At 33.6% G+C, this 12341-nt stretch overlaps 1 long non-coding RNA gene across 1 annotated transcript; it reads left to right on the forward strand.

The window, feature by feature from the left end:
- Positions 1 to 8788: 8788 nt before the first annotated feature.
- LOC119084515 lies at positions 8789 to 10488 on the forward strand. The gene is made up of 3 exons (XR_005089076.1): positions 8789 to 9028; positions 9084 to 9356; positions 9415 to 10488. It is a non-coding gene; the product is annotated as an uncharacterized LOC119084515 (long non-coding RNA).
- The last annotated feature ends 1853 nt before the right edge of the window (positions 10489 to 12341 follow it).

Below are 12341 nucleotides of genomic sequence, written 5' to 3' on the forward strand. Positions count from 1 at the left end.
ACTTGTCAGTGCTAAAAAAGCATGGTAAAAGTAAGAATTCTCTGCAAAACACTGTATTGAGAACATAAAGATCCAGCGTACTGAATACTGGTCAGTGCTAAAAAAGCATTGTAAAAGTAAGAATTCTCTGCAAAACACTGTATTGAGAACATAAAGATCCAATCTACTTAAGACTGGTCACTGATCAGTGCTAAAAAAGCATTGGAAAACTAAGAACTACACTCACAGCGTATAAAGCCCATTAACCAGAAAATCTTGTAAACTTTGAAATAATCATTGTTACTTGTTACAGACGGGAAATATTGTGAAAATAACAATATAGTTTACATTTGCAGTGCTAAAGAAAGCATTGTAACAACAATAATCTTCTATACTTCTCTTGCACATCCGATTGAAGTTGGTAGCTCCTACAAAAACGTTGAGAGAAATAATTTGGAAACGGAAAATTACAGTATTGATATAAACAACTAATAAATAAATATTCTGGAAATATAATTGTTGTCTTTAAAAATGCCAAAACTGAAAAGTCAATCCAAATCACAAAGATCCAAACAAAGAAAAGAGTGTGATATTCGAAGGCGTAAGGAAAGTAACACTGTAAAACCTAAAGATGTTATTTCCATAAATCCTCGCGAATCCAAAGAAACAAGTCCGAGCAATTTTAAAAATGTCCCTTCAACTCACGCGGATATTGTTCCTTACGAATTGAAACACAAAAAAGATCAAAATGCAGAATCTCATATCCAAGCCTCTTTACCAAAAAATATTGTTGGCGACTTTTCTCAATTTTCAAACGAATTTCCACTTCCACAACGTCAATGTACTGCTATGGCAACTATTGCATTAGCAACTGCGTCCTTTAAAGATGTCCTTTCTTGGGATTCAAACGATATGAATAATATAATTCGAGCAGGTCAGATCTACTATGAGAATTGTATATCGTATCAAAACGTAGTTAATTCGGACTACGACGAAACATTCTTAAATGCTATAGATTTACTAGAAGATATAGAAATCAATAACGGAAAAATTAATGTTTTCGTTAATACAACGGAAAGTCGCGGAGGTCAACACGTAGGAGGAGTATTCATAGATGCTATAAAAAATTTTGAATTTCACCAATTCCAATATGGAATTATTACTTATAATTTATATTCATATGGTTTATTGCGATTACAAAATGCAAATGGCACTTCGTCATATGCATTTTTCGATTCTCACGGACGAAATGATGATGGTAGTCGCCCTGGATGTAAATCAGCAATTTTGTTTTTTGAAAATGATATCGCATTCATTGATTTCTTTTTAAGTGAGAATCCTCTAATTTCTTCGGAAAATTATGATGCAACAAAAAATTTCATTATAGTACCTTTGCATTTTATTGATGTTGGTACAGCCCAATTCACTGATTTCAATGAAAATAAAGATTCCACACCATTTACGAAGGTTATTTCGGGAAGTTTCGCTCAAGACGACATTCGTTTCGATAAGAAATCGCGAAATAAACAATGTACTGCGAATTCGGTTGTTTTTCTGGCTTACACTTCAATTTTAAAAAGGTATATGAACAGTGTAGATCTTGATTCAATTCTAATGAGTGGTGATCAAATATACAAAGTATCATACCGCGAAGCAGTGCAAAACAGATCAGAGATAAAAGCGCTAACAAGTTCACAAATAATGAATCCATATTTAGCTGCACATGAAATTCAAAAAATTATCTTAGTGAATATAGCTCGTTTCAATATTCAAAATATAAAAGTTGCTTGTCAACCATTATCTAATAAAGAATTCTCTGGAAACTTCAATTAAAACGCAAAAAAGTATATAGAACGTTTTTTTACGGAATATAATTGTGGAATATTTATTTGTAGTGCATTATCCATTGCATTCTATAGAATGGAGGACATTTACGTTATTTTTGATCCACACGCAAGATCTGTTCAAGGATTAATGAAACGTAATGGCAAATCTCATATGTTTTTTTTCTCGAACATTCAATCGCTTTATGAATATTTGCGTGGCTGTGGCTATAAAATGAGTGATCCCTTTACTTTGACACCTTTTATTATAAGTCACGAAAAAAAACTAAATCAAATTGGCAGTGGCTCATCCAATGTTTCTGAAACAACGACATTTGTAAATAATGTCGAAAAAAATGAAAAAGAGAATTGTGCTACAAAAAGAAAATCCGAAATGAATACTGACATTCATCGTGCAAAACGCTGCAAGCCTAATAACAAAACTGATAAAGAAAAAAAAGAATATTTTAAATTAGCTGTGCAAAAACATCGCTCAAATATAGCGCCAGAAAAAAAAATTGAAATCAATAAAAAACTTGCTGAACGAAAACAAGAGTTAAGAAAAACTGAACTTAAAAAACAAAATATAAAAATGCCATACGAATGGCCAGCACCAATTGATGAAGCTATCAAGAGAAAGTGCTTAATAGATTTTTGTAACAAAATGTCTAAAAAAGAAATACTACAAAAAATATGCGCTTTCTGTAACAGAGTTGGATTTAATAAAGATTTCAAGGGAGTTAAATTTTCAGATTTAAAAAATCGTAGTTTACTTGAACATACTGAAGGTCTGTTCGGAATAGTACCAGGAGTTGAAGATAGAAGTGAAGTGACAAAGGAAGGAAAATTTGAAAATACTGAAAAAGTCAATACTGAAATTCCTCCAGAAGTAATGGTATGTGAAGATGCAGAATCAAGTAACGTTGATGTTACATATAAAGTAAATAATAGCAAAAAAAAATTTAAATGTGAGGAAATAACAAAAAATTCCACAAAAGACAATGATGAGGTTATTAATTCATATACAAAAAACAATGATAAAAGCTATTTTTGTTATAAAAATACTATAATATACAAAGCTGGACTAGACTTACAAAATGACATTATGACTGATGAAACGATATGTTACATTTGTTCAAAGTGTTTTTCTTCAATAAACAGAAAAATACCAGTAGTTCCAGATTTTTCACCAGCAAACGATTGCTTTATCGGCGATGTTCCGGAAGAATTACAAAATTTAACTATTCCAGAAGAGCATCTAATATCACTGTATCGTCATAACAAATGTATTATAAAAATTCAAGCTAGAACATACGATGCCTCCACGAGACAATCTAAATTAAGTGGAAATGTAATAATTTTCGAACAAAATATAGGTAGTATTGCCAGTACTCTTCCATTTTCGCAAGACAGTCTTTGTGATAACATAAAAGTGATTTTTGTGGGTACAAATGTGCCATCAAAAATTGAAACGAGTAAACTATTAAAAGTAAGACGTCAAAAAGTTAAAGTAGCTTTGAGTTGGCTGATTCAGAATAATCCATTGTATAAGAACATTGAGCTTTCAGAAGAAAATATTAATGACCTTCCAAATGATGACATACCAAATTCATTGTGGATTACAATGAATTGCAATCCAAACGTGGAAGTTTCAAACGCATGTCGTACCGGATATGCTAACACAGATTTCGCTGACAGTGATTTGGTAACAAATAAAGAAAAAGATATGAATAATGAATCAGATAATTTTGAATTCTTTGAAACTGATGAGGTTGACGAAACAATATTTGCATTGAATGCTAGCGCACTTATCGATGTTGATGGTGTAGACTCATCGACCGGCGATATTCAAAATCATATATTGAATAATGCTTTCTCATCAAAGCAAGGTAATACTATGTCAGACAACACGTACTACATTGTTCCCCATGGTGAAAAACCAGTCAATCAATATGATAACCCTTTATTGTTGTTAGGATTATTTCCAACTTTGTTCCCGTATGGATTAGGCAGTCCAGACAATCCAAATCGAAAAGTAAAGACGTGTTATAAAACACATATACAATATTTACTTAGTTATCAAGATAGAAGATACGAAAGACATTACAGCTTTGTTTTTGTCGTTTTCAACATGTTGCAACGTCGGAATGCATGTTATACTGCAAGACTTATGATGAGTCAACCATATTCCCAGTCATACGCAAATCAAATATCTAAAGTAAAATCAAGTGATTTAGAAGAGGCTCTAAAAATAATATCAGAAAAAAAACAATACGAATCCTTTCAAATAAACCCAGATGTGAATAGATTAGTAAATCAAGTAAAGGCCGTTGCTGGCAGCGTGCAAGGAAGCGCTCAAGCTCGTTCTAAATTAAGAGTTAATTTACATTCACTGATATATAATAGAGGTTTGCCTCATATATTCTTAACAATAAATCCAGCAGATACATGCAATCCAGTAGGACTCTACATTTGTGGTGTTGACATAGATTTTGAAAATGTGTTTGAAAAATTTCCATCTGGATTTGAGAGATCACGAATTGTAGCATCAAACCCAGTTTCGACAGCAAAATTTTTTAATTTTTTGATAGAAAATATCATTTCTTCACTGATTATGCGTGGTGTTCTTGGGCCAATGGATTCTTACTTTGGGCCTGTAGAGAGTCAATGAAGGGGTAGCCTGCACGTGCATATGCTGCTATGGCTTTTACATAAATTAAAGCCGAAAGATATGATGGAAAAAATTTGTGATCCTGAATTTCGAGAAAATTTAATAAAGTATTTAGAAGATATTGTTAAAGAGACAATTGCTGACCACGGTACTTTAATAAACCTTACTGATTCTGAGCAACTGAATGACAATTCAACGCATAATATCGAAGTATCTGAAATGACAGACGACACACCGAATCTAAAGTATTTGAAAGGAGATATTCCAGCTGCTTGTCTCTTCACTCCTAATCCGAAAGATCCAGATTATGAGCTTAAGTTTCAGCAGGAAGTACTTAACTTAGTCACTGAAACAAACATTCATCGTCATAATGCAACGTGCTATAAATACGCAAAATTAAGTGATAAAAAATCTACATGTAGAATGCGATTTCCTCGTGCGAAAGTTGAAGAATCGTCCATTGATCCCGAAGCTGGAGAAATAATGTTAAAACGCAATCATGAGTGGTTAAATAATTATAATGAGACCATTATTTCAGCATGTCGGAGCAACATGGACATAAAATATATTTTCAGTGGTAAAGATGCGAAGGCATTATGCTATTACATCACAGATTATGTCACGAAAAACAGCTTAACATTTTATGATATATTTTCAATGATACACGAAGGTGTGAAAAAATTTGAAGAACAAACTGCAAATTGTTCAGAGGAAAATGTGGATATTCTTGACCGTTCCAGAAAATTAATTCTAAAATGTTATAACACGATAGCTAGTAAAACTGAATTGTCTGGAGTTCAGGTAGCTAGTTACTTGATGAATTATAAAGATCATTTCACAAATCAATCTTTTGAAAACATTTTTCTAATTGGAATTGAACGCTATTTACAAACAGGAGTAGATAAAGATAACAAAACTGAAAATAATGTATCTTCAGAAAAAATTGATGAATCTATTATTGAACTTGATGAAAATGAAGACAATGATAATTTACCGGAGGAAGAAATGAACGATGATAAAAACCATGAGCAATTTAATTTAGAAGTGAATAATGATGGAACAAATTTCATACTTGTAAATCAAAGAGTTGATTACGAACATAGACCAATAGAACTAGATAATGTGTGCTTATACGATTTCGTGTCAAAATTCAAAAAGAAAAAGAAGGACAAGGCAGATCAAAATTTTTTGAAACAACAAGAAGAGGAACGCATCTTAGAAGAGTTAAATCAGGAAATCGATGATTGTTCGAAACAAACGAGAGGCAGGTCAGCACAAAAACGTTATATATTTAATGTAGACCATCCACAGTTATCTACACATATTTTAATGGGAAGATTTAAAGAAGTCATACCCGCTCTTGTTGGCCCACAAATTCCGAGAAAGGACCGTGAAATTACGCGAGAAAGATATTGTCGATCAATTTTAACTTTGTTCTACCCGTGGAGAACATTTTCGGATCTTTGTTCTTCTCGTGAAAGTTGGTTAGAATCCTGGACCAAAAAAGAAAATGATCTATCAAGAAAAGATGTTATAGAAAACATAGAACTTTTGCACGAATGCAAAGAACAGAGAAATGAACATTTAATTCAGGTTATACAACATTTAGAAGACCAAGACACTGAGACGCCACTTTATGCTCGTTTAAATGATGAATCAGAGGACGAGTACAAGGTGGATGAAGATCTATCAAATATTCTAAATATGTGTGATGAATCAAACAGTTATTCAAATAAAAACGATTCTGATTATGTCAACTTGGCTATAGATGCTCTTTCGAAAATAAATCGATTTAATTTTAAATACATAGAAAAGGTAGAAACATTAAAAAATTGTACAGACTCTAATTGTATAGGAATGAAAAAATTTGACGGTAAGTCTCTTATACCAGCTTCACCTGAAATTTGCAAAAAAAATGTTGAGTGGCAACTTTCATTAAAGCTCGAAAAAGAAAAGCGTAGAAAATCAATACTTTATGCTTCAGATGAAAACGAATGTATTGACGATTCAAGTTCCTGTAAACTATCACTTAATAAAATAAAAACTGATGACACTATTCCAGACGTAGCCATCGGTTCTATAGATTTAACAACACAAGAACTTATTATATCTAAGTATAGTTTAAATGAGGAACAAAAAAGAGCCTTTATTATAATAACTGATCATTTGGATGAAAGAAGTCATTTAAACGTTGAAAATAACGAACAAAAGCAGCTAATAATGTGTATCCCTGCTTCAGCTGGTACTGGAAAATCACATTTAAATATAGCAATAACAGAATACTTTAGAATTACCGGTCGTTCATCAATGCTCAGAAAACTAGCACCTACTTCTGTTGCAGCAAACGAAATGGGAGAAGGTGGTTTAACTATGCAGTCGTTCATACACTGTTATCTTTCCTCAAATGTATCCCAAAGTCGAAAATCCAATATAGAAATGGAATGGAAACATATCAAGTACGTTTTATTTGATGAATTATCTATGATGGGATTAGATTCATTGGCCAAATTTAATCGCTTGGTGACGTTTGGAAAGGAAGATTGGGCTGATGCTACCGTTCCTTTCGGAGGAAAAAATATAATTTTCTTCGGCGATTTGATGCAATATAAACCAGTTATGGATCTTCCTGTTTATGCAGATATACTTACTCAAGATTTTGATTTTAAAAATGCTAACCAAGTTTTTAAGGAAATCTGTGAGGAAGATAACCAATCAATTAAACAAGAAGAACAAAGAAGAGAGCAGCAGAGACAAGAGAAAATTGAGGCAAAGAAAGAGAAAAGAGCCGTAATTATGCTGCCTAAAATCAATAACACATTAATTCGGAAAAAAGTTGGACGAGCATTATGGCTACAGATAAACACCGTGGTTATGTTAGAGAAACAAATGAGAACAACTGACCGACGTCTTTTAGATATTCAAAATCGAATAAGGGAAGGAAAAGCAACTAAAGATGACCATAACGAATTAAGAAAACGGATTGTTGGAAATGGAAATGAATTAAGGTCACTAGCTGAATCGCCTTGGAATTGTGCGCCCATCATCGTATTCAGAAACGATTTGAGAACATGTATAAATAATTTAGCAGTAGAAAATTCTTCGAATGAAAAGCACATATCCATGATTGTTTGCGTCGCAAATGACAGTCTATCGATTGCATCAGACAAAAATGAAGAAATTTCTCGATATATTTTGTCCTTAGATGATAATAAAACACAAAACCTTCCTGGATATCTACCGTTAGTGGAAGGTATGCCAGTTATGTTAACAAGAAGTTTATTTACCGAATTGGGTGTGAGTAATGGTGCAATTGGAATTTTCAAAGAACTGGTTTATATGGATACAGAATTAGATAGTAATAAAATAATTAGAAATGAAAAATTCCCCAAAACCACCATATACATCAAAAAACCATTGTTTGCATTAGTAGAACTTGTGAAAAGTGATAAATTACCGGATTTAAAAGAACTGCCCCATGGAATAATTCCGATTCCGTTGGAGGAACAAGAATTCAATGTCGACATTAGAAATATGTTACCAAAACAATTAAAAAATCAATGTATAAGAGCTCCAACTATCAAAGTAAAAAGAAAACAATTTCCTCTCGCACCCGCATTTTCTTTTACTTCACATAAAGCCCAAGGTCAAACCATTCCCAAGGTTGTATTGGATTTAAATTCTCCACCTGCGCCATTTTCAAAAGAGGTGGCTACAGCATACGTTCCATTAACACGCGTTAAAGTAATGGATGACTTAGCATTTTCTAGAGACTTTCCGCTGTCATGCCTCCAAATACAGCCATCGAAAGACCAAAAAAAAGAAATTGAACGATTGAAGAAATTAAATGAAGAAACGAAAATAAAATTTGACATGAAATATCAACATAATAATTTGAATTCAGCGGGATCAGAGTAAACACATAAGACAGACCTGTACGAATTCGCATTTACAATAGCTCAGAATTCACACGTAGAGCTTGGGATACAGCCTAAAAGAAATACACTTATTTTATTTTCTCAAAGCAATATTGAACGCTCAACTTACATTTCAAACAAAAAGTCACGAGACCTATCTAACCGATTTTTGTATTCTTTTACCTATGAAACAATAAAATACATAATGGCTGACTATCTTGAATAACTTAATAATTGAATACCAACTTGATAATTAAATATCGTCTTGATATTTAATTATGAATTTGATACTAGATTATCAATTTGATAATTGAAAGAGATAATCTATAATCGACTAATGCTAAAGGGTATAAATAGAATCATGGCAATTATCATTTATTCACTTGATTTGCAGTAATTGAACAGTGAACACCTTTGAGAAAAACCACTGGAACTATTAATAATAGCTGAAAATATGAGTTCGAAAGAAATTGTGCATAATAAATTGGCAAAGAGAAATAAATATCTAATTAATTGCGGACTTATACGCAACGAAGCATATGACGAATATTTGAAAACAGGTTCGTCGTATGACAATTTGAAGCAAGCATTTTATATCGCAGTGCAATTATCAAAGCATGACGGCGACTTTGCACAAGAAGGTAAACACAATTAAAATCAATGTAAAATGAATAGAATTAATTATATAATTTCAAGAATTAGAAAAATACGAACACTTGGTCAAACATTTCGATAAACAACTCCTACATCATCTTAAAGAAAGAAACTATGAAGTAAAAGAATTGAAATTCAATGGTGACGAAAACGACCAATTTCGTGACAGAGTTCTTAAAATAGAGGCCGAAGGACTTTCACGTTATAGGAAATATTACACTTTCGTTGACGACCAACAAGAGTTTAATGAAGCTATTTCATTGCTTTACAACGAAATATATCTGGCACTCCGAGATGGACTCATAACTGATATAGGTGTAACATTGAGTGGAACTGTATAATTTGTTCAATATTCAATTATCGAAAATTTTAGATTATAAAATACGCTGCGAGTCAACAAAAAATATCGAAAATGACTTTGAAGCACGATTTACAAACGAACGTTTTAGCAATAACAATTTCGCAGAGGATGGTAATAGTCGGGACAGCTATAGACGAAGTTCGGGAAATAAGGTACGGGGTAGGGGAAGAAATGGTTTTGGATGGAGAAAAAATCATTTTGGTAGCGCCAGCAAGGGGTAGAGAAATGGGCGTTATCGAGGAAGCAATGATCGTGATCGAGGAAGCAATGGTCGTGATCGAGGAAGCAATGGTCGTGATCGAGGAAGCAATGGTCGTGATCGAGGAAGCAATGGTCGTGATCGAGAAAGCAATGGTCGTATTCGGACAAGCAGCTGGTAACTGAAGTTGTACTTATCAAGTATGAGGATGGTAATAGTCGGGACAGCTATAGACGAAGTTCGGGAAATAAGGTACGGGGTAGGGGAAGAAATGGTTTTGGATGGAGAAAAAATCATTTTGGTAGCGACAGCAAGGGGTCAAGAAATGGGCGTTATCGAGGAAGCAATGATCGTGATCGAGGAAGCAATGGTCGTGATCGAGGAAGCAATGGTCGTGATCGAGGAAGCAATGGTCGTGATCGAGGAAGCAATGGTCGTGATCGAGGAAGCAATGGTCGTGATCGAGAAAGCAATGGTCGTATTCGGACAAGCAGCTGGTAACTAAAGTTGTGCTTATCAAGTATGAGGATGGTAATAGTCGGGACAGCTATAGACGAAGTTCGGGAAATAAGGTACGGGGTAGGGGAAGAAATGGTTTTGGATGGAGAAAAAATCATTTTGGTAGCGACAGCAAGAGGTCAAGAAATGGGCGTTATCGAGGAAGCAATGATCGTGATCGAGGAAGCAATGGTCGTGATCGAGGAAGCAATGGTCGTGATCGAGACAATAATGGTCGTATTCGGACAAGCAGCTGGTAACTGAAGTTGTACTTATCAAGTATTCGGTCGTATTCGTACAAATAATATAAATCATCTTGAAAAATTATAAAATTTAGTGATAAATCCGTTAATCCTGTTCATCGTTTCTGTTCATTAATAAAAATTAAAAAAAATAAGATTGTAATTCCTGTGTTTGATTTTGACAATGTACGACCATTCGAGTCAGCGCCGTAGCTATTTTTTTGAATTATGACGCGTAGTTATTGACCAATAACCATCCCTTCGAAATTGAAATTTAATCATCTAAGGAAAATTAATGTACTAAAATTGAACATCCTGAAGATCAATAAGATCAAATTGTTGCCAACAGATACTACATGCTATTCGTTAATTTGACAAAGAATTTCTCTAGTTTCCTGGTTCTAAATTTGTGTCCATATGTATATGTCCAAATTTTGAGGCACCGGCGCACACTTTGTGGGCAAAAATAATCGCCACAATCTCCTCTACAACATATCAAAAAAAAAAAATTCGAGACGCCGCCACCGCCAGTTTTCATGGCGCCTGCTTACTCTTCTATGGGAAAAAATATTAGCCAAAATCTGCTCTACAACATATAAAAATTTTTTTTGAGCCGCCGCCACCGCCACCGATAAGCAAATTTCAACACACTCTGATATGAAAACGTTGCTAATCGGAAATATTTAGCGTCACGTTCGATCGATACATCCAGTGGTTCCTCTAAATTAGTGATTGGATGTTGTTCGGGACATCGAAAAAATTAGTTTTAAGAGTGTAGAGATGTCTAGAGTTGTCTTTGTCGAATTATTGAGACATCATTCTAGGGTGTACATAGACGTGTGATACCTCAAATAAAAGAGGAAGTCCAAAGTTTTTAAGTGATAAATATGTTCGATATTTTCCATCTAAACTTTCCTATTTTTCCGGAAGTTTGTGTCTAATTAAATTTAAAATTTAATAGTTTTTCAATTAAAAATTTTATTTGCTGGGGGTAAGGAGTGGGACAATTTTTTATATCTCAATCTGAAAATCCTTTTTACGATGTCCTCAACAACCTCCAATCACTCGTTGCCCAATTTGCATTATCGACAAGACTATAAAGATTTTCTTACTATTAATTTTGTCCTGATATGTCCGTGCTCAATTTTGAGTACGACCCCTGAAATATCTATAAGTTCGGACCCCTTTATCGTCGTATATTAATTAGGATCGCATCGATAGAGACCGTGATGAAAAATGCTGTGGATCAAGCAATTACTCGATCTAGTTTTGCATCTGAGGCATGAAAAGCGGTGTAAGGTTAGGTTATTTGATCATGTTATAAGGATATAAGGATATAAGCTGATTTATTATAGAGAAAAAACAATGATAATTGTCGTGCAACTGATATCTGTTCATTGTATCAACACTTACCAATCACTCTACAATGTAAAAGGTATGGTTTCTATTGAAAACCTTCGCAAATCTACATAAAAAAATTCGTTTGCAACATTGCAACTAATAAGTTCTGGTCACATTTATAATTCGGACAAAAATTGTATATTTTTTTGTAATTGTTGAAAATTTTGTGCGCACTCTTTGTGGGGGGAGGGGGTCGAAAGCGTGCGAGGGGGAGGGGGGAGTCTGAAAAACTGCTTTTTGGGCGTGCGTACTTTGTGAATGGCCCTAAGTATATAAAATAAATATCAACGTGATTTAAAAAAATAATAAAAGTTCTGAAATTTAATTTTTTATTTTAAATAGTATATAGACTATGTAGACGGGCATAACCTGGCCTTAACATTAATTTACATTTATTGTGCGAAATTTAATTATAAACGGAAGCAGCTGATCAATGTCACGAATGTTCGTTTATTTCATTTTGACTAGCCAGTAGCCAATCTTATTTCTATAATTCATTAAATTTTATCTTTATTGGATGTTACTGGATCAAGAGGTTGCATTAGTGGACCAAAGCGATACTCGCGACAATAGTGGCAAATCTTTATTTTTTTCTTTGG

This window comes from Bradysia coprophila, unplaced genomic scaffold (assembly GCF_014529535.1).
Source record: "Bradysia coprophila strain Holo2 unplaced genomic scaffold, BU_Bcop_v1 contig_744, whole genome shotgun sequence".
In the NCBI taxonomy this organism is placed as follows: domain Eukaryota; kingdom Metazoa; phylum Arthropoda; class Insecta; order Diptera; family Sciaridae; genus Bradysia; species Bradysia coprophila.